We start from the raw sequence: 26,743 nt of genomic DNA, 5'->3' as shown, positions 1-26,743 counted from the left end.
AGCGGGAGATATTTGATGGCGTGAAGATCGTCGCCACGGGCCATATGTATATGGAGGAGATAATCCTCAATCCAAACCGCGGGGTCTGTTGTGCCATCGTAGGATTCGATATTAACGGGTTTAAACCCTTCAGGGATTTGATGATCCATTACTTCGTCAGTGAAGCATAGTGGGTGTGCGGTGCCTCTGTATTGAGCAATATCGCGACGTAGCTCGAGAGAGCGTTGTCTGCTGTGTTCGGCCCGGCCGGAGTAGTTGTATCTGGTGCGACGGTATTCGTCGTGGGTCTTGGGGCGCCCACGTGATCCATAGATAGATCTGGATTGTCTTGCCTTGTCCTCCAATATATCCCGCAAGTCCGGCGCGTTCCCCCGTGGCTTCATGCTTTTTGAGCGATGCCGGGGTACGGTTTTGGTGGAGGGCTTGCATGCCTCTCTGTCGCGGCTACGAGGTGGTCGGTCTGCCGTATTGTGCGCTGGTGATGCAGGTTTGTATGCTTCCTCCTCTAGTCGGGGGAGCAATTTGCGCTTTGGATAACTTTTGGAGGGGCGTTCGAGTTCATACTCTTCGGCCGCGAGGACCTCGGTCCATCTGTCGGCCAGTAGGTCTTGATCAGCTTGAAGATGTTGCTGCTTTTTCTTTAGGCTGTTTGCCGTGGCCATTAGCCTGCGTCTGAAACGCTCTTGTTCGACGGGATCCTCAGGCACGACGAATTCGTCGTCGTCGAGGCTTGCCTCGTCTCCGGAGGGAGGTAAGTAATTATCATCCTCGACCTCTTCGTCTGCCGCCCTCTCGTGAGGGCTTGCTTCTGCCTCCTCCTGCGCTGAATCTTGCTGGAGGGGGTTATCTTCGGCACTTTTTGGGGTGTTATTATCTCCTGTGCCGGAATCTCCATTCTTGTTGTGGCGGGATTTAGAGTGGCGCCGCTGACGTCGGCGCTTGGGCTATTTCTTTAAGGAATCTGCCTCCGCTGCTTCTTCGCCGTCCCCATCTTTTGGGGTGTCCACCATGTATATGTCGTATGACGAGGTGGTTTTCCAGTGTCTTGTAGGTGCTGGCTCTTGATAGTCTCCTGCATCGTCGTCCATACCGTCGATGTCTTCGGAGTCGTAATCGAGTACGTCGGTTAGATCGTCGACGGTGGCTACGTAGTGGGTGGTGGGTGGGGTCCGAATTTCTTCGTCGTCCGCGTCCCAACCATCCTGGCCGTAGTCCGGCCAGGGCTCTCCGGATAGCGAGAGGTGCTTCAGCAAATTTAAGATGTCGCCGAAGGATGAGTGTTGAAAGATGTCCGCAGCGGTGAACTCCATGATCAGCGCCCAATCGGATTCGACTGGCAGGGGCGCAGGAGGTTCGGAGTCCGGCAGGGAGTCCGGCACCTCGGAGTCACGAGCTTTATGCGGGACAAGATAAGTGTTTGGGTCCATCGCCGTAGAAGTTGCAGCTCCCGAGGCGGTGTCCAGCCATCCGTCCTCGATCTGTGCGATCGGCTCCGGACTATGGGCCGGAGCGGGTTCGTGTGCGGCCTCCAAGGTGCTGTCCGGCGGCAGAGTTAGGTCGTGCCCATCGTGACAACGTGGCACGCTTGGCTGTGGCTCAAATCCATCGAAGATCAAGTCCCCACGGATATCGGCCGTGAAGTTTAGGCTTCCAAACCTGACCTGACGGCCAGGGGCGTAGCTTTCGATCTGCTCCAGATGGCCAAGTGAGTTGGCCCGCAGTGCGAAGCCGCCGAATACGATGATCTGTCCGGGGAAAAAAGTCTCACCCAGGACTACGTCGTTGTCGATTGAAGAGGCCATCAAGCCTATCGGTGACGACACAGAGGAACTCTCAATGAAAGCACCAATGTCGGTGTCAAAACCAGCGGATCTCGGGTAGGGGGTCCCGAACTGTGCGTCTAGGCGGATGGTAACAGGAGACAAGGGACACGATGTTTTACCCAGGTTCGGGCCCTCTTGATGGAGGTAAAACCCTACGTCCTGCTTGATTGATATTGATATTGTGGATGTTTACAAGAGTGGATCTACCACGAGATCAAGGAGGCTAAACCCTAGAAGCTAGCCTATGGTATGATTGTAATGGTTGTTGTTGTTGTGTCCTACGGACTAGAGCCATCTGGTTTATATAGACACCGGAGAGGGCTAGGGTTACATAGAGTCGGTTACAATGGTAGGAGATCTACATATCCGTATCGCCAAGCTTGCCTTCCACGCCAAGGAAAGTCCCATCCGGACACGGGACGAAGTCTTCAATCTTGTATCTTCATAGTCTTGAAGTCCGGTCGATGATGATAGTCCGGCCGATGATAGTTCGGCTGATGATGGTAGTCCGGCTATCCGGACACCCCCTAATCCAGGACTCCCTCACCCCTGCTCCGATTGTAGTCTCAGGATGGCGCACTTACGACGTCTGCCATTAGCGTAGGCGTGGAAATACTGAGTATTCGCGTCGCCCTTGAGCGTACACTTAATACCACCACGCCTGCGCCAGTACTCCTCCTCGGCTCTAAGGAGGGACTCGACCTGGGCTTCAAGCGTGTAGCGCTGAGCACAGTCGAGCTCGGAGAAGACCTGCACGTCCGCCGCTGCGTCCAACTGGGCGAGCTCCTCGGTCAGGCGCAATCGTAACAACTTATCCTCCCGACCCTGGTTGGCTCCCCACCCTTTGAGAGCCGCACGCAAACCCGCCCCAGCGGCAATCCAAAACTCCATTGGTCCGCGCGCACGCCCGACCCGAGCGACGCAATTTTCCCATTTCGAGAGGAAGATTTGTTCAAAGTCCGGAGACTCAAGCCACGCAGTTTCAAAGAAGAAGCGCGGGCTGCATTTTAACCTGTCCTCCCCCGAGGAAAGTATGAGGGGGACGTGGTCCGACCCTATCCTTGTTTCGGCGTGTAGAGAGCAGAGGGGAAACAACACCTCCCACTCCGAGGACATGAAAACCCTGTCCAAGACCGATCGCACCGGTGTTAGCTGTTTGTTGGTCCATGTGAATCGAGCCCCCACACGAGCCACTTCCCTAAGGGCCATTGATGCGATTGCATTATTAAACAAGGACACCCTTGTCCAGTTAATAATACCGTTATTTTTGTCCGCGCCCAAACGAATCAAGTTGAAATCCCCGCCCATGAGCAGAGGAATATTGCGCGCGCTCAAAGACGTCACCTTGGTCTGGAGTTCTCCCAAGAACTCGAGCGAAAGCGAGTGATCGGCCGGGCCATACACGACGATCACCTCCCTTTCTTGGAGAGTGGCACGGTGGCGCACGTGGGCCGACAGGAAGAACCGGCCGGCGTCCCATGCCACCACCTCGAAGCAAATTAGGTTAACGCCTAGCAGCAGGCCACCGAGTGTCCTACTGCAGGCACCCAATGCCAAACAAAACGCTCCAACGGGTCAACGGCTAGTAGGTCTCGATGATTGAAATCGGCCTTGATAGTCTCCTGCAAGCCGACCACGTCGATTTCTTCGTTCCTAATGAACTCTTTTAACTGGGTCCGCCTCCCAGCGTGGCCGAAGCCTCGGATGTTCCAGAAAATGAAATGCATTATATGATGCGATTGCGGAGATGGATACCGCGAGCGGTAACCGCTTTGGCCACGCGCCGTGTCTTAGCAGGACGACGGTTGGAGGAGGACGGCGCAGCCCCTGCCACTATATCCTCCTGATCGGGCCGCGCGACAGGTACCAGAGAAGCCCCTGCTTCGTCTGCTGCTGGCGCAACGCGGGACAGCGCTGCCTGAGCAAGCGCGGCCTGCGCAATTTCCTTAGCACGAATAAGAGACAGCACCTCGTGCGCTTCTCCCGTGTCAGTCATTGCCACTCCACTATCCGCTAAGATACCTCCCAAGCACTCATCTGGAAATTCTTCAAAAATCGTAAAGCAGGGCATGGGGTTACCTTCGATTTCGAGATTCTTCTGTACCTGCAGGAGCTGGGCCCGCTGGAGGGATGGCATGTTGCCCTTGGCACCCTTCGGCTGAGAGCTCACCCTCTCCTCCTCGCCGGGGACGCCGCCACCGCCTTGGACCGCCTGGCCGTGGGGATGGGCACCACCTTGGTCACCTCCGCACGAAGAGCATCAGAGGCGGGAGGGGAGATGACTGACGAGGTGCCCCCAGCCGGGCCCCCAGGGGAGGTCAGCGCCATCACCACCGGACGCTGCGGGGCAGGCGTGCTCACACGGACCGATGGGGGGCTCGCCGGCGCCACCGCGGGGGCTTGCGGCCTACCGTCTTCTTCTGGAGCTTCGTCCCGCCATCGCCGAGGCCGGACGCCACCTTGGGAGAGCGCGCCGTGACCCGAGGCTCGCCCACCACTGCAGCCACCGGAGAGGCCAGCATCGAGCGTCCCTCCGAGACACAGGACGCCGAGACCCCCTTGTCGATGTCGAGGCCCATGGACATGTTGGATCCATATTGGTTGAACCCCATCTCGTTGCTGCCCACCACCACTTGGCACTCCTCCTGATCCTGTGCCGCACCCGCCGCCGGAGGCGCTGCCTGCACGTCTGAGTCCTTAAGACCAAGCTTGTCCCAAGTCGCCGTATCAATGGAGTCGTCCCCCATGCTCATGTCGTGGTCCTTATCCTTGTCTTCCGGGCCCTTGTCAGCATTGGCTGGTGGGGGAGGAGGGGGAGTGGGAGCCGCACCCTGCAGAACGCCCGCCTCGGCCTCCAGACGGAAGGTGAATCCCTCACTGTTGAACCAAACTTGCACGTAGCCCTTGAGCTTGGCTGGGGCACGACACGCGAAGCGCATCCGCACCGGCCCAAGGCCCGATAGCGGCGCCTGATCCACCTCCATAGGATGCCCTATCATCACCGTGGCGGCCATGAGGCGGTCCACGCGATGATGCTTGGGCGGCACTCCCCACAGCTTGACCCAATTGTTCGGCATGATCTCGGCCTTGGGCTCCTCCAGGCGAGATTCCTTGATATCCGCCATGATGTCGTGGAGGGAGAAGTAGAGCTTGCCGCTGCGAGTCACCATCCGCAGCATGGCCTTGTCGGGGAAGACGACCGAGAACTGATCGACGCTGATGGCCGACACCTGCCAATCCCACTCCCCCTCGAAGAGGTGAGGGAGCTCCGCCTCCAAGATGGGGATTGACAACTTGCCGGGTTCCGCCGAGATGATCGCCGCGTCCGATGCAAGAGGGGCCCGAACCTCCTCACCCTCCATTTCCACGAAGGGAAGGCAGAAGAAACCCTCACCGGGGATGGCGTTGCCCATGATCTGCAGCGCCAGGGGCCTCCACCGCGTGGGGCAGTACGCCGACGCGTGGCCTTCCTCGTGGCAGACGACGCATAGGGGCTTGAAGAAGCACATGTTTTGGTAGTGCCCCACCCTGCCGCACTTGAAGCACTCCGGCCCGTCTGCCTCCTCCACGGGGATCAGGGCGTCAGCCGACCCCTTCGAAGCCTCGGGGCCGGCCGCCAGTAGCAACGGCGCCGAGCCTCCCCCTTGTGCTTCGGCTTCTTGGCCTGCGGGTCCCCGCCCCGCTCACCGCCCGGAGGGAGCAGGGACTCCTTCCGCTTGAGCTCTTTCTTCTGTTCGAGCCCCCGACGCCGGTACTCCTCCTTCTTCTTTTTCTTGCGCTCCGCTCCTCCTGCTGCTTCCGCTCCTGCTCCGCTAGCCACCATGGAGGCGGCGGCCCTCAGCCCCCGTCCTCCGCGGGGTTCGCAGGCACCTTGGCGAGCGCCTTCGCCCGCAGATCTTTCTCGCGCTGGCGATCTGCTGCCGGGATCGGAGGAGACATGGGAGGCTTGTCACCACGGCGGGAGCCCATCCTCACCGCAGTGGCGTATGAGTAGGAAAGGGGAGGGGGAGAGGCGGAGCGGTGCAGACGACGAGCGAGATGCCCGAGGCGCCGCACCTGCGAATGGGATGCGGGAAACCCTAGCGACAGATCTAGGGTTCCCTTTGGCACCCACAGCCACCTATATATAGGGGCTGGCGGCTGCGCCTTCGCCTTCGCGATGGGCCCGGGCTGAGGCGCAGGCGCACAGCAGGCCACCGGGCCTGACTGAGCCGGCCCAAACACTGCGGTGTGCCCCTGCACCCCCTCAGGCACGGGAACGGGCGGGCGCGACGCTGGCCCCCCAGCCCAGCTGGCGCGGTAACGAGCCGGCCCAACACTGGGCCCCCCAGCCCACCCCCTGGCAGGCTGGGCCAGTCAATCTGGCCCAACAGCGAGCCAGGCCCGTCTGCCGGCTCCCCGGAAACCCTAGCCAGGTTCCGCGAGTCCCCGTCCCGCCCGGCCCCGCCGCCGCCAGCCCCTGTCAGCTCCGGCGAGCGCACAAGTGCCGGAGGGAGCTCCGCCAGCACCAGATCACGGCAACCCGCCTCCGGCATGGCACACGAGCGGCCCTTGGGGCCCGCATCTACCCCCTTCGGCGGACGCCAGATCCGAGCCGCCAGGCGGCGACCGCCCTGTCCACGAAGGAGCCCCCGAGCTCCTCCGCACGGGCGATAAAAATCACCCACCGAGCACCCAACACTGGGCCTCGGCGAACCACCCTCACCACCATCACTTACCTGACTGGAAACCTCGTCGTCGTCGATGTCGGGGTCGACCCCCTCCAGCGCCCAGAACCTGCTGCCGGAGAAGGACGGGGCGGGGGGCCGCCCCTCAGGCGGCGCGCCCCGCTGCAGGCCGCACCGCCGTCCAGCCGTCCGCCTCTGTCACGACGCCCGCAACATCGCCCTCCGCGTCGCCAGACCGAAGACGTTGTATTATCAGCCGATTGCGAGCAGAAAATGCCTAAGTTTTTCTCCTTTTGAGCTGTATAAAACGGCGTGGTAACTCAGTTTCATGGTGTGACGTCGCTGTAACTCTCTGCTCTGCATAGTATGTACTCTACCATACAACATTTTCCTGTATCATTTTATTAGCTCATGGATACTTGAGCATTCTTTTCTAGTATTTTGCATCTACTAACTGCTGGTACAACATCACATCATTTTGGGGAAAAGCGCTGCTTTTATTTGTTACAAGTACCAAAAAAAAGTACCATACAACCACTCACGGGTTACAGACTTCTTCCTTTGTCTTGTTTTTTTACGAAAGGACTTCCTTCTTTGTTGAGGGGATGAATTAGTGTCTTTCAAACTACTGTTAAAGTTATGCTCAAAATTCAAGAAGGCTTTATAGCATCTGACCGCAGTAAATAGAAGTTGCAGGTGGAGTACAAATATGGTTTTGCAGGATTTGTTTCATGCTGCTTTAATGAAGGAATACAGCACGTCAACCCCGCTCCAAGCGTCGTGCAGAATTGAATGAATAGTTCCTATGGGGATTTCACACAAGCACAGACAGCGTGTTTGGTTGTTTAAGGGAAAAGGAATGGGAATTTATGAGAGGGAGTTAGTTGAGGGAATAGACTTGGGAAGTGGTTTATTAGTCCCATGCCCACGTTTGGTATGGGTGAGGATAGTTCGTGGGAATTTAAGAGGGGATTAATTAGTTTCTTTGCTTGCGGGGCGTGGACAACAAATAATTCTGACACTTCCCATTCCCCAACTCAATTACCAGCCCCTCACCAGGGAAGAGATTCGGGGGAGTTGGACCCCTTAATTCCCCTTCTCCTATCTTCTTTAATTCCCATGTCCTCCAACCATACAAGGGATTTTAAGTCCTGCACCGCACGAACTCTCATTTCCCAATACAAACTCCCCTGAAACAAACACGCTGAGAGGGAAAGCCAGACACGGGGGATGTGATGGGGTAATCTGGTCGCGATCGATCTCGCGTCGGTCGCGTGCCAATGCTACTGCTACCGTTGCGTTCGGCTGGGTTGGGGTGGGGATGAGAGATGACGGACGAGCGGGTGCGTTGGCAGTGGCACGGCACCGCCGATGGATGGGCATCTCTGCTGTGCTCCACAGGAGAAAAAACAAAACAAAACAAATGAATACCGCCTGCATATCCAATCCAAAGAAAAAGCCTATCTATCTTGAGGGAACGGAAAGGAAGGGCACGGCTCGTTCCTTGGCCTTGCCCCTGTTATGTTAGGTCAACACACGAATATATTACCCCAACAAAATATTCCCTGGCTGTACCATTATCTCTTGTTCTCCCTTCTGTCCGTCACCGTCCCCCAGTCCCTTCCACGGTCCATCTACCCTCAGCACACCCAGATGGATCCACCAAAAAAAAGGACACCCAGATGGACTGTACCGGAACCGTAACAGGTCAAATCGATTCTTCGTCAAATTACTACCAGTACTAGTAGTGCTTAAATCTTCACGGAATTCGTGGGGAATGGGGCTATAAACAGCCATGCCATAATGTTCTTCTATAATCAACATGTACTGCTCTTCACCTCAAAAAAAAAAAAAAAAACATGTACTGCTCTTAATGCGGCGTTGCAAACTTGTTTTACTACTGCAAGGCCATCTGCTCTTATCCTAGGCGCACTTGATGGACATTTTTTTGGGTTCGCAACCGTATGGTTTTGGCACCACAGACCACACCAGATACCGTGGCCACCGTGACCGAACTTTTTCCGCGGGTGCGGGTCCGGCGTTCGAGCACGGCACGCCCGCACGAGATAGATGGCCATGCTTTTGAACACCCCCTAATTTTCCCTGACATGCGTAAAAATGTCGCCATTTCCGTTCCGGCGGAAAAGGTCGCGATTTCTGATGCAACCCACGTTTGTCCCCATCGTGGCCACTGTGTCATCGCTGGATTTAAATACAGCACTGTTGCCCGCCAGTTGTAATTTGATAATTTTGTAAGGGAGTTCTTGTTAAATGCCGGTTCTGTTTAGTAGTACAAGTCCTTGGGTATTTTTTCAAAAAAAGAAGAGAAAATAGGTACATGTGGTGTCTTTTATGTCTCTGTTTGCAAAGTGCAAAGTACCGATATCTCTGTTGGATCCAGAAAGTCATTTTGAACGGTAGATATCTACACTTACCCGGAGATAAAACGGGCACGTTTTTACTGCATGACCTGTGATCTGGATTTTTTTAAAGGATCTACAGAAAGATAGTACTAGTACTGTATGCAGCAAGATATATGGTGATCCCGTGTAGTTATCATTTGCGAATAAACTAATGTTTGCTTCAACCATGTGTATCCTTGTTGCATGTTCCCACCAAACCAGCGTTAATACGCTAAGCCATTGAAAGGAAATTATGCCAATGTATTTTATGGAAATGCTTTTTTTAGTAGATGAGAAATGATGATGGCGTCCAGGGTATCAGCATTTTCTGTACTTGACTTTTTTTCCCTTGGAATAATAATTGTGGATACATACTACTATCTTTGTGATCTCTATGTGGTAACTACCCGCAAAAAAAAAAAAACTAAGTTTAGAGAATGACACAAAAAACTGCTAAACTGAACCAAAGATTAGAAAAATTGGGTATGTGTTCACATTAGCCTAGCATACTTGTGATAAAAAGAATAAACCTAGCATACTTACTAAGACTTTTTTTTCCTCACATATATAATTAACAAAAAGGAGAATCTAGAGCGTATTCATCAGCCCAATGCGGAGAGAAAATCCTAAAACTCCCCAAGATACAATGAAAAACGTCGGACAATTGGTAACCATATCGGCCACGAGTCGCACCCGCCCTTAATGTTTGCAACTAGCCCCAAGTCGTGTCTTGGACTTTTGAAAGATTCACCTTCCGTATTCCCCCAAGATCCATCATTTTTCTAGAGAGCCCCTGCCCCCATGACGAAGATAGGCCTGGGGCGGCGTGGGCTTTAGGTCACCCAAAATCAAAAATCACATATTAATCTTTCGCTAAAGCTACTAAAATTACATGAAAAATAGTGGTTGGGTCGTGATGGCTTGACTATACCCTTGTTCCCGGCCGCCGACGAGGAAAGGGCATCCCATTCATTCCGCATCGACTACGCTCTCGAGGGTACGGCCCACAAAAAAGTTGGGCACCCAATTTTGAATGACATACTTCAACGACTTATGGACCCATATCGGGGGTAGGGTTCAGGGGAGGGGGCATTGGAGGTGGTTGCCGACAAGTCTCCTTATTGTTCGTATGGCGCTTCAAAAACACAATTTGTCGGTTAGTACTACATTCAAAAAAGTACATGCATTTTCCCGCGCTTTTTGGTGATACGTGTTTTCTATTCGTCCGTGCGATGATATATGTTCTCCTGCGCTGTTGCACAGCCGTTGCTTTTCATTTAGGAGAGAGAGTTATATTTAGCCAATACAAAACTACACATAGCTAATATATGCATCTAAGTTATGCTGTGTTTTTCTAGCAAAAAAAGGAGCATGTATTGTGCTTGGAAGCATCATTTCAATCAATTAAAATCGATCTCCTTTTAATTCCTATGCCGGCTTTAACTTAAAAATGACCCATTGGATGTGTTTCCATGGCGTATTCATTGCTCTAGACGTGCATGGGTGAACAGAACACGTGTTATCTCTTAAAGGGGCAAAATGCAAAGGAGCTAAGGAAAAGATTCTTCCAGTGGCACCAGAAATGGAGGGCCTTTAAAGGTAAGCAAATTGACCAATTGGTTCATCAAATATCCCCCTATTCCCACTTAGCCCACGCCACATGATTATATAGTACCAATGAAATTAAATTAGACCATAGTAACAAAGAAAACCCCAAAGGCTGAAAGACAGAGTACCAGAAAAGAAGCTTTGGCCTCTGCCATCTCTCAATCTCTACCTCATCTCCTTGTCCAACTTTGCCCAATTCCTAGTTGCTTGGCTTTTTAAACTATACTGAAATAAAATTCTTTTGGATTCCTCCCCCAAATGCCTTTCACCCAAAGACTCACCCGGCCTTAATCTCACCCTTCCGCTGCTGCATTCCCTTCCTCCATTATTTCTCCAATCCCTTTCCCCTCTCCACCCCCCTCCTCCCCTCTCTCTCTCCTCACCCTCTCGCCAAAAGACTGGATACAGAACAGAAGGAAAAGGAAATAAAGAACAGAGAAGAAGAAAGAAAGAAAGAAAGAACAGCACCTACCGAGCAAGCCTCCGTTGGGTCTCCGACTTCACATGGGCTGCGGAATTGTTCCCACGAGCCCCCTCCGGGCCTGAACAGATTCATATTCCACCGAAGAACCGCCCCTTGATTTCCCCCTCCCCCTTTTTCTGCTCGCGAATTACTTGCTAGTACTACCACGCAAGAACTGCTCCTCTCTGTTTTTCCGTGTTTCTCTGGTTGGAAATTCCTCCGGTTCTTCCTCGTTTGTTCCTGGGGGGCGAGGGGAGGAGGAGGCATGGGAAAGGAAGGCCCTTGCTGTCATTGCGGCGTCACGAGTGAGCTCCTGTTCTTCGGCTCACCGATTTTTTTATGCTTCCTGTTTTTTTTTCTTTGCTTATTTTACATCTGTTGTTATCCCCTTGTTCCTCCGCGGCTGGGTGTCATGGGCGTTGATTTCTCCGAATTATGCATCTGGGGACCGGGTCTCGGAAGAAATCTTTCGGGGCCCCTGGGCTCCGGTTCCTAATCTCGCCTGTTCTTTGTTGATTGCTGTTCGTTTGCTGTTTGGTAGATGTTAGCTGCAATTTGTCAAGCCACCTGAGGTGTCTGGAAAAGAGTTCCGGGCCTGCTTGGATTGGGTTAAGGTCTCGGAGACCTTTGGATGCAAAATTCTGAACATGAGGAACGAATCACGTCATCTTGGCAGATATTCAGAATTTTGTTTGACTACGATGGTGTAGGGGATACTTGTTAGAACACCTGTGCAGACAATGAGCAATTAGATGCAGCTCACACTCCTGTTATACAAGAAGGAAAGAGCCATCTGCTCTTGCCAAACAAACATTTAGAGTTCCTTAGCTGCTTCAACTACATAAATGCTTAATTTTGTGGAAGGCATTTGCTGCTTTGTGTAATCTATGTAGATCAGTTCTTTCTTTTGCTTTAACCTCTGTGGCATCATACCGTCAGTAGCTCTTTAGCTCTTACTGAAGCAAGCTGCTCAGTTTCACTGATAATCTGCATTTGGTATGCCTCATTTGGTATGGCAGCAAATGAATAATTACATGCTAGTACTAACCACTGAAACAAATCTGGAATATGACACATTCTTGAAAAATGTATAGTTTCTAAGTGTTATTCTGAGTTGCATTCCTCGATACCACCTTCTCTTGTGATAGCAAAGACACATTTTTTGTCAAAATTCTGATACAATCTCGTGACGGACACGCTGCTGATAAGCACCTGCAATACCGCGTACATTCTTGCATATCGATTTTGTACTGCATTTATTCTTACATATGGCAAATACTGAAACAGGCACTCCACTTTGGCGAAATGGGCCAACACATAAGCCAGTGCTCTGCAATGCATGTGGCTCGAGATGGAGAACAAAGGGTTCGTTGGAGAATTACACACCAATGCATTCTCGTGATGATATCGATGCTGATCAACCTAGAGTTAGCAAGCTGAAGCCGCCGACATTGAGGCTAAAGGAACAGCGGCAGCTAAAGAAAAAGCCAAGCCACAGCATAAGGGAGAATGGAGCATTTTCTGATCAGAACTTCTGGAAGATGGGGGATGCCGACCCAAGTCGATCTAGTTCTGGATCAGCACTATCATATTCAGAGAGTTGTGCTCCATATGGTTCTGCTGATGCTAGTGAAATGGGTCAGTAATCTCTAATTTCCTAATGTGTTGCTGCTAAATAAGAATTTTTTTATGTTCTTCAGAGTCTTGTTGAGTGCCATGGGTTATATGACTATGTTCAATTGAAATAATTAACGTAGAAACATGGAACTTGAAGCTTGAGATGGATGGTCAGAAATACACACTTAAATGTTGGTCTGCAATGTTATATCTAATCTCCCCTAAGACTTGTTGTAAACATCTATAGGTAGTTCTTGTAGTACTACCCTTGCATGAGTCTGTGCTAGTAACTGTGTATAATGCAGAGCAGGTACTTGTTTTCATCAAACTTACTGAAAGTACTGAAACATACTTCAGCAACCCCACTTCACTGCTGCTTACTTTGTAATCCTGCATCATCATTTCTCAAGAACTTTGATAAATCATTGTCCATATATTGTATTCAAATGACGACCCTAAAATTAATGCTTCAAACATCAGTTATTGTATCAGTGTCTTCCTTTACCACACATGAACTCGATTAAATACGATAATCAACATAAAAAAAGCTATAATACTTCATGATACCGTAAGCTCAATTTACATTACCAAGATTTATATTTGTAACTCATAATTGCTTTCTTTCTTGTTTTTTGTGTAACTAAAGTTAGTTATGTTAATGATGGTTCTCTGATCTTTTGAATTCAGGTTCAGCGCAATCGCATGCTTGGGAGTCATTGGTACCATCAAAAAAGAGAAGCTGTGTCACTCGGACCAAGTCTTCGTCCGTGGATATGCTTGTCAAAGATCTTCATTGTATAATGCACGAAGAGCAGTTATCTTACCTTTCTGGATCCTCGGAGGAAGATCTAATTTACCACAGTGCAACTCCTGTGGGTTCCTTTGAGATTGGCTATGGAAGTATGCTTCTGAGAAGTTCAAACTCAAAATCAGTGGAGGAAGATTCAGAAGCAAACTCTGTTCCTGCAGATAATAAATCATACCTTACAAGTGAATCCTATTCAGGGACTGCCTCGTTTGTTGTGCATAGTGAAAGCAAGGGGGCAAGTAATTCAAATGCTTCGCCTGAGAAGCCAAAGTGGTTTCCGGTGCAGACACACGAAATTGCTAAAAGGTATTCTACACCTCTATTAGTAGTATTGTGCATTGGTTTCCTATACAGATACTACATGATAATGCTATCTACAGTTCTGCATTCTATTAGTCAGAGAAGCTATTGTGGTGAAAATCAAGAAGCTAAGGTTTTTTTTATACCTCTTTTGCAGGGGTAAACTTCATTACTCAAAGCAGCATACCCTGGAAAATGTAGGTTCATCTTTAGTTTCAGTAGCTTTAGAGGTATCAAGTCTATGATGATCTCATTGCCCCCTCCTTCTGTCCATTTTTCCTCAGCCAATTCTGCCTTGGTGCTTTCTCTTCACTGTATACACCATTATGAATTTCCAACCTTTGTTGTGTACATGATTAATTGTTTGTTTCTCTTATTTTAGGGAGAAGGCACCAAGGAAACAGGAGGAAATGAAAATACCAGTGCTTTGAAAGACCTTACCAAATCCACCATGGAGCCTCTCAAAAGGCCTCATGAAAGCCAGTTGCAAAGCTGCCCAGGTCAGCAATCTTAGTTCCTCTGATTCCTACTTGCACATTGTTTTTAGTTGTGAGCATCTGAAAAATGTCCTCTGTATTCAATTCACACTTCATCATTTCCTTAATTTATTGGGAATAACAGGGAGAAGCTTTCTGATTTGTTTTTGCTTGTGAACATGCAGAAGGAACCATGAGGATTGCCAAAAAAGTTTGCAAATCTGTGGCTATGGCTCCTCAGTTCAAAAGTTCATTTTTGCCCAAATCTGGAGGAGCACCATTTAACTTACTCATGTTACCCCCAGATAAAATATCCATGCTGGCCCCTCCGCAGTACATGGATAATTCTGATCAAGACTTGCTGCTGGAGGTTCCTCTCAATGCGCGGCAACCAGAGGCAGAACTTCTTTGCCAACCATTTCAACTTAGCTCAGTAACCCGCAGCTCCACCTCAGCGGACGTGGTTGCTGATGGCGAGGGGCGCCTCAAGCAACCGTAGACTAGAGACCAACTTAGGAACAGGCGGTAGCGGTAGTTTCCCTTAGTTTCCTGGATCATCATGGTACCTTTATTTACCGATCACCGGTAGGGCTTTCTGCGGTTTGTTCATGCTTGTGCCGTCGTTATCGCCCCGATTTACATTGACAATGTGCGTCTGCCACGGAGGCAAAATTGCCCGTTCAGCTAACATTTGTAGCGGTGCTTTTGGACTAGGCTTGTGTTGGTTTCCATGGCATGTGGGCTTTTGGAGAAAGTATAACTCATATCACCATGGAAAATAGAACTCTTTTATGGGGGAATTGGAAAATGGAAATGGATATGAGAGATTTCAACAAGTTGCTTATCTCGGCTCACTTATTTTTCTAGTTGAGCATGTTGGTGTCTCCATAACAGGCCCTCTTTTAGGGAATGGCAGGTCATCTTGATCTCAGATGGTATGCCTGTCTGAATGATTGATGATATCATTGATAAATGATATGTACAGTACAGGTGTACATTATCTCTAGGTGACATGTACAGGTGTACATGATCTTCAGGTGACCTATATGATATCAACTCTACTTAAATCACAAAGCTCCGACGAAATTTGTTTTAATTTGACCCGATCGTTAGTTCAATCGTTTGCGCTAATTTCTTTTCTGTTCTGATCTAATATACATTTGTGCTTCTCTTGTTAGTGCTATTCAAAAGCACCATGGAGAGTAAGAGTAGTAATTGAAGAATGCACCAGTCATATTGTATTAAGATGATTAAGACTGGTCGAATGAATTATAAACATGTTCCCCTGAAAAAAGAATTACATGTTGCAACAAAACTCACCAATGAGGCTGCACACGCATTTTACCGATCGGGTAGCTGTTGGAATTTGGTAGAAAATGCAGTAAACCATAAGATAAAACCTGATAACAAGACAAGAAGAGAAATCCAAAGTGGAAGCTATAATAGCAAGCGAGCCACTCCTTGCTGAAGCATACACTTATGCAGGAAAAAGTAATCATGCGCTTGCACTTGCAATGTCAGATGGCCGGATGCTAATGTTTCATTGAACTTTCAAATGAGCTGTCTTCCCCAATGGCACAACCTGAGGTTTGTAGAACTGGCCTTGGACATTCCAGGGAGAAAACCACGATCCGGCAGTGAATCGATTTCACTGAAAACCTTTAGTATTTCGACTTGCTGTTCGTAGTATTAGTATTCAGCGACAACATCCTCAGGGCCTTGGCAACATCAGCTGTGATCTTCGTCACATTGCCTACCACCAGGCGCCGTTGTCACCATCAAACCTCCTCCTGACTTCTAAAATTTTTGAACACCACAATTCATAATACAGTTATATATGTTGGAATTATGAAAATCAGAGCAACTTGTTGTTTCTTCCACCCGTGTCTGCCACATCATGTCCGACCCACCTTTCTCCTTCCACTCTTGTCCATCTTTCATTGTTGCAGCTGTTTTCTTAGTCTCAGTTTACAGTTGTTTGATACATCTGTGCTTACCTACAATGTTTCTTTACTGATATTAGTAAGATGATGATTTTGTTACATCTTTAAACGATGAAGAAAATAACCGGCGCGTAACCGTTAGCAGGACCCTCTTGACTGGAGGTTAACCTTTGCGGGCGGTCCGTTGCTGCTTCCATGGCCTCGCCGGTCAGCCCCCTTTTTTCACCTTCCTTCCGCCGCTCTCGCTCCTTTCTGATTGAATGGCGTTCGGTCAATTCACAAGATATTTAATTCTCGTTAGAGGTCAGTACTGTACTAGTATATGTTTCCAGCTAACCTTTTTCTATAGACGTTTTCAAATACTCCCTCCGTCCCAAAATATTTGTCTTAGATTAGTCTAGATACGGGTATATCTAATACTAAAACGTGACTTGATACATCCGTATTTTGACAAATCTAAGACAAGAATTTTGGGACGGAGGGAGTAACTGCTACCTCTACAAGTTTTTGAAATAAAGAACCAGGTCTGCAGTTTCCCTGATCTTCGAAAAAACCAGGTTTGCAACGGAGCAGATTCAGATAGTTCAGAGAAAGAGCCGGCACACGGACTGTCTAATGGGCCAACCACGGCCCACAAATACAAATCTGCGCGGGAAGATAGAATTCGGCGAGCAGTGGGGCCCGGACCACCCGATCCGCGCGCGTGAATCTCAAAGCGCGAGCCGGAACCCCGCTCCGCTCCATCTTATCCCCTCTCCCCTCTCGCCCTTCCCACCCGCACGCAAAGCTCCACTGCCGGTGCCGCCATGCTGCTCCACCACCTCCTCCCCCCCTCCTCCAGGGCCCCGTTCCGCCCCTCTCCGCGGCGGCCGGGCTGCGGGGCGCTCACGGTCCGCTGCGCGCCCTCCTCGGCCGCGTCGCCGCCGGCGTCGTCGTCGTCGTCGGCAGGGCAGCAGGTGGCGAATGTGCACAGCTACGGGACGGTGGACTTCGAGCGGCGCCCGGCGCTGCGGTGGAGCAGCCTGTACCGGCGCGTGGCGGTGGGCCACGGCGGCCGGCCCGTGGGGCGGACGCTCGCGGACTGGGACGAAGGCGAGCGCCGCCTCGACAAGTGGGAGCTCTGCCGCATCGCCAGGGAGCTCCGCAAGTTCCGCCGGTTCAACCTCGCACTCGAGGTAGCCATTCCTGGTTGCGTCTCTCGGAGATCTAATGAACCCCGACTTTGTTGCTGCTTGAATGCTTGATTAGTGATCGAGCGACTTAGTTTCGTTCGAATTCAGAGGCTAATGTTGGTAACATTAACTGAACATTATGCCTATGCGTATGCCAGCCACAGAAATTCACTAATGATCCGTTGTTTTATGGTTGCTTGCGTAACTATGTTTGCTTCGGTGCTGCAAATTTTATGAAATTTTGTATCTAGTGTGTGCGTCAGATAGTGTTGAAATTCTTGGTGGTAGTTGGAACACTATTTAGACTAAAATTTAGTGTCACTTGAGTGTGCTAGTACATGTTGTGCGACAAATCTAACTGCCAAGGTCGGACTTAAATCGGAATTACTCTGCTTATACTTTGAGCAGATTATCAGCTATATGTTGAGGAATTCATTGCTCAATGGATGATCAAAGAAATATGCAACCACATTGAGATAGGGATGAACATAATTGGACTTGCTCCATTTCAGGCAAGGGTTAATGTGCCAGTTTATCGTGAATTGGAATCTAAACTGGAAAGGTAGCTGCTGTTTATCTGATCTGACATTAATTACTTAGTGCGAGGAACAGTAGTTCAAAACCCCTAAAGACCCTGCACATCGTTTTCAAGGCTCACCTTCGATAGTGATGGTTTATGAAGTGTTTGGACATCCTTTCTTGCTATGGTCTGGGTGCCTTTTGATGGCTAATCCTACTAGTCATATGGTTCTCATCAAGTTTTTTCTCTTGCATGTGCAGGTTTATGATTGGATGACTGATCGAAGGGATAGATTTTCGCTATCATCTAGTGATATGGCAATCCAGTTGGATCTGATTGCAAAAGTACGTGGTGTTCCAGATGCTGAAGAATACTTCGAGAAACTTCCTGACCCACTGAAAGACAAGCGAACGTATGGGTCTCTTCTCAATGTGTATGCCCAAGCTAGGATGAAAGATAAAACAGAATACACATTTGAGCAGATGAGGAAAAAGGGGTTTGCAACTGACACATTACCTTTTAATGTGTTGATGAATTTTTACGTGGATGTTGCAGAGCCTGAGAAAGTGTCTAGAGTTACTGATGAGATGAAGCAAAGAAATGTCGGTTTTGATGTCTGCACTTACAACATTTGGATAAAGTGTTGTGCAGCTATGAAAGATGCTGATGCAATGGAACGAGTCTTGAACCAGATGATTGCTGATGAGTCTGTCGTTGCCAACTGGACTACTTATACCACACTTGCTAGCATGCATATCAAGCTGGAGAACTTTGAGAAGGCAGAAGAATGCCTGAAAGAAGCTGAGAAGCGAGCAACAGGTAGGGATAAAAAATGTTTCCATTTTCTCATCACACTCTATAGCCACCTTCAGAAGAAAGAAGAAGTCTACCGCATTTGGAATTGGTACAAAGCAACTTTCAAGACAATTCATAACCTGGGTTACCAGGAGGTACTGTCTGCCCTTGTTAGGCTAGGAGATATAGAGGGAGCTGAACTTCTATACGAAGAATGGGCATCCAAAAGTTCTAGTTTCGATCCGAAGACTATGAACATTTTATTAGCATGGTATTCTAGAGAAGGTTTTGTTGTGAAGGCTGAGCAAACTCTGAACAGATTTGTTGAGAAAGGTGGGAACCCCAAACCAAATACCTGGGAAATCCTTGCCACGGCGTACCTGAAGGACAATCAGTTTGCTGAATCTCTGTCATGTTTGGAGAAAGCCACTGCAGTTAAAAGTGCAAGTAAATGGAGACCGAGACCAACCAATGTTGAGAGTCTCTTGGCATATTTCAAGGAGAAGAATGACATGGGGAGTGTCGACAGGTTAATGAGTGTACTCAGAAGTAGAGGGTGTGCTGAGAACGAAGAGTACAAGTCATTGATTGACACCTATGCTTTGGCGGTTGCGGGCACGTGATGATGGATGGACACCAACGATACGATATGATTAGTAAATATCCCTTGAACACTTCTTGTAATCTGAATGTCGGAAGAACCCCCGCTTGAGAGTTCATGTGGTACGGCTCTGTACTTTTCATTCCAGAGCGGTTAGGTGCATTCTATAAGTTGTTTCCCTACAGAAAATCGGACAATAAGGTACATAGATGATAGGTCTGCCTTCTTTCTGACCACTTGGTTCAGTTAGAAACTCTGAGATCATGAAGAGGAGGCCGTTTACCAGGTTCCTTGTACTTTCTACATGTACATCGACATTACCATCGAGGAGTTAATCGTGCCTTCTCCATGGAATCGTACATTTTTCAATCACCTTTACTTTTTTTTGGTCTTGTTCACCGCCTTTGTTATAAGCTGCACTGTGTATGTTGCATGTGGGCTTTTGCTTGAGTACCTAGCACTAGCAGGTGGATCAGAGTAGCAGAAGACGCATGACTGGAAATCTCATTATCTCCGCCATTTCTCGTTGTTATCGGGATTGAGGGGGTTACCTTGACGCTTGCACGTTGCCCGTTGCCCCCCTTTTCTACACAGCTTTTAAACTATGAAGTGCTACAGCTCAAGCTGTCCATCTGCATTTGTCGGTTCGATCATCGGCATGTTTATTTCTGATTGGTACATCTGTTGTGCAGATATTGAAGCAATGACAGTTGCGGATGAACAGCCCGGACCACCTGGAGCCCTCCCCTTGCCGGTAGACGACCTCTTTCCTTGAGAAGAGCAGTTATCTGATTGTGGATTTCTCGTAATAATAATACGTGCGGGGTCACTGGAGGGGCTGCAGCTGCAGGAAGGTGGGTGGTTGCATCCAGGATGCAGCACGCACTGACTAAACTAATGGCCAGATTCGCTCACAGCTAGGTGACGGGCAAAGAGTGAGCTCAAAAGGCGGAAAATAAAGGAGTCCAGCCACAGCCATTGCTCGCTTTACTCAAACGTCACCGACTATTTGTCATCTCCGAAAGAGGTCTTGGTTCAGCTTGCAAGTTGGAGTACAGTTAATTACTGTGATCCCGTCACGGACAACGTGATTAAGACAACCTGCAAGATATACTAAGAATAATCATGGCCGTTTGACCCTCTATAAGCAGACGTGATCGGCACTCCCATCATCCGAGGAGTTTGGGAAGAGAAATGACTGTTCTATGTTTGGGTACGCTTTCAACGTCGTGCTGTAGCAATTCGACACGTCTGTGCCACCCCAAGTAAGCCGAGAGCGAGTTAGTGGCAGTGGCAGTGCTAGGGACAGCCAAGCGTGCAGCGCAGCCCAGGATGCCTTCTGGATGCCTGGCTGCGCTACTAGTATTAAACTCCACCCAACAACTAATCAACAACCACCCACGCACGCACGCACTGGTAAAGGGAAAAGAGACGTCGAAGAAGCGTGTTTTAGATTTTAGGGATCTGTTAGTTATAATGCCTGTTGGAATTATAGTGTCGTGGGGCAAACGTATTTTAGAATTTAGAGAGCATTACAATTCCTTGTGTCCCATGGCGCGACGAGGACATGCTATGCTTGCTTTGATGTCCATCGTAAGGCATTTTGGAAAATGGGGGATCCTTTTCTGGTAATGTGATGTGATGTTGCATGAAATTCATATTGGGATCATGTGAAGTTACCGTGTTCCACAAAGACCACACACACGAGCTTGGTTCCGTTGTGTAAGCACCGCAAATGCTCTTTGTACTACATAATTTTGTTGTTTGTACCATACTTTTCCTTTCCAAATCCTTTTGCGGTGGCAAGGAGCTACTTGACCCGAAAACATATGACCGCCTCAATAGAGTTGACCTATCTTTTCTCTTCTACTTCTTGCGTTACAACCGAACACTTCGATTGCCGTTCGATCCGGATCACATGATTGTCAGCAGCCCGCATGTCCCGACACGCTAGCCCGCGCGTTGCCTCGAGACGTGGGAGAGAAAAATAAAGTGTTGGGAGGGGGCGAACTGACGATCCTAGGTGTATACCGAGCACACCAGCCAACACGCCCAACCTTAGTCGTTGCCTAACAAATGAAAGCAAGGTATTTGAACATTCTTTACTTCCATATCAGCCAAAAAGCAAACTTCTCTGGTTTTTTTTCTTGGATTTCTCTAGTGCACCATGTGTGGTGTTTCCGCAAACACTCCAATGGGCGTTGCTATTCATGTGGCAGGGGAAGTTTGGCGTTTCTGTGAGGCACGAGCCTTTGATGGGCGCTACATTTCAAGTGGTGAAGGTGGACTCGTGTCTTCGCGGATGCTTCAACAATTTGTGAGGATGGTGTTAGTGATGAGGTCAATGATGACATGCAACATGCCTTACCGCCTGGGATGATGTGAACCGACATGCGAAGCCATCAACATTGCCTCCTATGGGACATGGGCCGTTGTAGGCTTATCAGCCTCGCATTACATGCACATGTTTGTCTCGTCAGTTGGCAGTCCCCTAGAAGGCCCGCTGGAGCAAAGCTAGTGCTTGCAGGAATCGAAGGTGCTCGGGGTCCAGCCCTGTGCACCCGCTTGGCTCTTGAGTTATCTTCGTTGTTGTTGAAGTAGAGGTCGGGGGCTCGAGCATGCTTGGGGTAATGCGTGATTGCCATGCTTAAGCTGGATGAGAGCATGTTCTTGGGGAGCCCTGACCACCGCCCCTTAGTGCTATCTCTTGGTGCCTTGCTGTTTGCACTTCACGTCGTTGAGTTCGGCGCATTTCAGTAGGCTCGCAGGACCCTATTTCTCGTATTGCTGACAACATGTGTACACCTATTCCTGTGGACAAAGCACGCCAGTCAGCCACATTTTAACGAGAATGGTTTTCGATGTCATTAAATGTATGTGTGTATCTGCCATCATGGTAATATTATACTCCCTCCGATCCAAGAAAATGTGGCATGGCTTTAGTTCAGCAGTTCAAATTTGAACTAAAGCCATGACACTTTTTTGGGTCGGAGGGAGTACTAAAGACGAAGGTAAATGCCAATTTTTTGTCTTTCTCCAGGAGTTATGTATAAGTAATGTTATTTATGAAAATTACTTGGCCACTAATAGGCGCACAGTGCGCCGGCCTAAAATTTCAGCCGGTCCTGCGTGGGCCGCACGATCTAGTTTTGTAAACAGTATGATTCCTTCATCTACCTTACAAAAATGCTACAACAAAAAAAGCAGAGGAGAAAAAAGTAAGGGGAAAGAGGCCAGCGCCCCGCTCGTCCTCATCTGTCGATGAGCCGCGCTCGCCAACCTCGCCCATTTGCCTCGCCGCGGACGCTCACCGCCTATCCGCGCCGCCGTCGCTCGCAACAAAAAGGTCATTGACCATAGCAGCCTTTTCTCTTGCCTCCATGTTGCATCCATGGTAGCTCCGCGACGCCGACCGCAACACCGTCCCTCGCCGATGTTGCGCACCACCGGTATGGTCACCACTCCCCGTGTCCTCCATGTCCGTCGAAGCAGCTCATCATCGCCGTCGTCACATGCCCTATGTTCTAGAAAAAACAATCTAAGTAACTAAGAAAAAAGTCGGTTGAAGCAAAAGTTTAGCCGGCTCCAGCAAAACCATGGACCTTCGTCACCGGAACATAGCAAAATTTTTGGCCTCTCGTAGCAAAAATAAAAGACAGTTCCAGCAACTCGCTACCATGGTTGCATCCCCCCTCGCCGGCATGGTGATCCACCAGGTTTGAAGCTTGTCGTTGTGTCGCTTGTAGCTTGCTGGGCACCTGTTGTAGCATTGCCCTTGCCGGTTGCAGCCTCGCCGATGACGGGTGTCTCCAGTTGTAGCTCTGGTGTACACGGCTTGCAGCTCTGGCACACACGGTTGAGGCTTCTATGGTACATGGTTGTAGCAAAAAAAATCTTCATCGATCCCCTTCCTTGAGCAAAAAGCTACTGCCGACGAAATAAAATGCTACAACCTATGAATCAAAAAGTTGCTACTGTCGAAAGGGGGATATTTGCGACCGGCGAAATCAAAAGTTCGAACAAGAACGTGAAAAGCTACTACCGGCGGGAAAAAATGTTGGAACCAACGAATCAAAGATTGGTGCTCATGGATGAAATTGCTACAACCGGCAAAATAAAAAGCTGGAACCGACCAATCAAAAAGCTACAACCGCCTAAAAATAAAAAAACTAATCCATAGAGGAATCATGGCATCTTGGAAAAAAAATGGTGTCACATCCGCATGGTGCGCGAGCGCGGCCGCTTCAAGCTTACATGGGAGGGAGGGCACAAAGCAGCTCGTCATCGTCTCAACGTAGGCTTTGCGGGAGCGGGTGGTGAGGACACCCATCAGCAGGGAGGTAGAGTAGGGAGGGATGGGTGCTTGAAGGCCCCATCCATGGCGGTGTGGCGTTCATGGCGAGGGAAGAGAAAAAGGGGATCGATTGGAGGAGAACAAAGAAGAGAGAGGAAAGAAAACGAGTGGAGGAGGACGTCTGGTCAGAAGATAAGGTCGGGTGAAGAGCGATGTGTGGGCCCAAAAAAAGATTGATCTGATGCATTCAATCCATATGGATCCTACGCGTAGCACACGTCTGGCTGAATGTTCGGCCGGCGTGTCGACTATAAACGTTTTTCAAATTACTTTGCTTTGTCCCATACTTTCTAACTCCCTGTCAGTTATAACGTAGCAATTGTTCCCATTTTTCTCTATGGAGAAGAATGACCTCTTTTGACACTAAGGACGAGGTAACATGTGCTATCTTCAAGAATGCAGTATGGCAGTATCGACATTACGTGAAGGAAACATACTTCTATGGCAAGGACATTCACAAAGTTCCCCAATTTCTCCGGAGAAATATTTACGAAATGATGATTAGGAACGCCTTGTTCTGCATTGGTCCTGCTCCAAGAATCATGTACGGTCTATGGGATCAGATCACATTTTGAACTACTATATATATCTGCATGCAGTCTTACTATTCTATGTTCTTGTAGGCTAAGCGCTTAAAGCAGAAGAACAACTCTTATCAGGTAAGATTTCATTTTATGATGCGCATTAGTTTGCTCTTATATCATTGTATTTACTCGTATAAACTAATTTCAATTTTCAGAATCCAATAGAAACTCCAATATCACACGAGGTACCTATTAAAAACTTGTTTGTGTAACTGCTTTGTTGTTGTAACTCGCTCTACGTCAGTTTCAGTTTCAATTGTATAAACAATTGTCTTCTCATATTGTGCACATTACTAGGACCAAATAGAGCCAATAATGTTCTTTAGTCATGCATGTATGCTTGTCGTATCATTATGTAATCTAGTGGTGTTGTGTAGTTTTTCATACTTACATTCTGACAATGCTAGTTTGTTTTAACTGATTTCCTCAATGATAGGAACAATGCCACACTATGTAATTCTATTTTAAATTGCATCTCGATCTTCACTTGCCAAAAAAAGCATGATGGAATCAACAATATGGCCAATCAGAAATATCCCACACACATGACAGAGCATTAATGGGTTTAAAGACATCAAGGGACGGAGTTGGTCCGAAGACAACACGGGTCGTTAATGGGGCAGAAATGGCCCAAATACACCACGAGCCGTTAATTGGCCAAAAGTCACCACACCCTCTAAATGGGCCCAGAAGCAACATGGGTTGTTAATGGGCCTAAAGACACCACATGACACATGTGGGCTGAAAGACACTATGTGACGGTACGAAAAACCATCAGCGCCTTTGGTAGGGTGGCGAACATGGCCGGAAGTACCGTAACAAATGTTGGGGAACGTAGCAGAAATTCAAAATTTTCCTACGTAACACCAAGATCTATCTATGGAGAGACCAGCAACGAGTAGTAAGGGGAGTGCATCTACATACCCTTGTAGATCGCTAAGCGGAAGCGTTCAAGTGAACGGGGTTGATGGAGTCGTACTCGTCGTGATTCAGATCACCGATGATCCTAGTGCCGAACGGACAGCACCTCCGTGTTCAACACACGTACAGCTCGACGATGTCTCCCATGCCTTGATCCAGCAAGGAGAGAGGGAGAGGTTGAGGAAGACTCCATCCAGCAGCAGCACAACGGCGTGGTGGTGATGGAGGAGCGTGGCAATCCTGCAGGGCTTCGCCAAGCACCTACGGGAGAGGAGGAGGTGTCACGGGAGGGAGGGAGGCGCCAAGGGCTCAGGTATGGATGCCCTCCCTCCCCTCCACTATATATAGGGGCAGGGGAGAGGGGGGAGGCGCAGCCTTGCCCCCTCCTCCAAGGAAGGGGTGCGGCTAAGGAGGGGGGAGGAGTCCATCCTCCCCAAGGCACCTCGGAGGTGCCTTCCCCTTTTAGGACTCTCCCCTTTTTCCTATATCTTGGCGCATGGGCCTCTAGGGGCTGGTGCCCTTGGCCCATGTAGGCCAAGGCGCACCCCCTACAGCCCATGTGGCCCCCGGGGCAGGTGGCCCCACCCGGTGGGCCCCCGGGACCCTTCCGGTGGTCCCGGTACAATACCGATGACCCCGAAACTTGTCCCGATGGCCGAAACAGGACTTCCTATATATAAATCTTTACCTCCGGACCATTCCGGAACTCCTCGTGACGTCCGGGATCTCATCCGGGACTCCGAACAACATTCGGTAACCACATACAAGCTTCCTTTATAACCCTAGTGTCATCGAACCTTAAGTGTGTAGACCCTACGGGTTCGGGAGACATGCAGACATGACCGAGATGTTCTCCGGTCAATAACCAACAGCGGGATCTGGATACCCATGTTGGCTCCCACATGTTCCACGATGATCTCATCGGATGAACCACGATGTCAAGGACTCAATCAATCCCGTATACAATTCCCTTTGTCTAGCGGTATGGTACTTGCCCGAGATTCGATCGTCGGTATACCGATACCTTGTTCAATCTCGTTACCGGCAAGTCTCTTTACTCGTTCCGTAACACATCATCCCGTGATCAACCCCTTGGTCACATTGTGCACATTATGATGATGTCCTACCGAGTGGGCCCAGAGATACCTCTCCGTTTACACGGAGTGACAAAATCCCAATCTCGATTCGTGCCAACCCAACAGACACTTTCAGAGATACCCGTAGTGTACCTTTATAGCAACCCAGTTACGTTGTGACGTTTGGCACACCCAAAGCACTCCTACGGTATCCGGGAGTTGCACAATCTCATGGTCTAAGGAAATGATACTTGACATTAGAAAAGCTTTAGCATACGAACTACATGATCTTGTGCTAGGCTTAGGATTGGGTCTTGTCCATCACATCATTCTCCTAATGATGTGATCCCGTTATCAACGACATCCAATGTCCATGGTCAGGAAACCGTAACCATCTATTGATTAACGAGCTAGTCAACTAGAGGCTTACTAGGGACATGGTGTTGTCTATGTATCCACACATGTATCTGAGTTTCTTATCAATACAATTCTAGCATGGATAATAAACGATTATCATGAACAAGGAAATATAATAATAATCAATTTATTATTGCCTCTAGGGCATATTTCCAACAGTCTCCCACTTGCACTAGAGTCAATAATCTAGTTCACA

At 49.1% G+C, this 26,743-nt stretch overlaps 1 pseudogene across 1 annotated transcript; it reads left to right on the top strand.

The window, feature by feature from the left end:
• The first annotated feature begins 10,839 nt into the window (after positions 1-10,839).
• LOC123046207 (uncharacterized) lies at positions 10,840-19,581 on the top strand (annotated as a pseudogene). The gene is made up of 10 exons (XR_006422022.1): positions 10,840-11,268; positions 12,251-12,601; positions 13,268-13,694; positions 13,846-13,918; positions 14,071-14,188; positions 14,350-14,659; positions 14,899-15,099; positions 15,172-15,184; positions 17,792-17,841; positions 18,060-19,581. The product of XR_006422022.1 is annotated as an uncharacterized protein (transcript).
• Positions 19,582-26,743: the final 7,162 nt, after the last annotated feature.

Source organism: Triticum aestivum, chromosome 2B (assembly GCF_018294505.1).
Source record: "Triticum aestivum cultivar Chinese Spring chromosome 2B, IWGSC CS RefSeq v2.1, whole genome shotgun sequence".
NCBI lineage: Eukaryota > Viridiplantae > Streptophyta > Magnoliopsida > Poales > Poaceae > Triticum > Triticum aestivum.
This window is presented reverse-complemented; position numbering and strand designations above follow the sequence as displayed.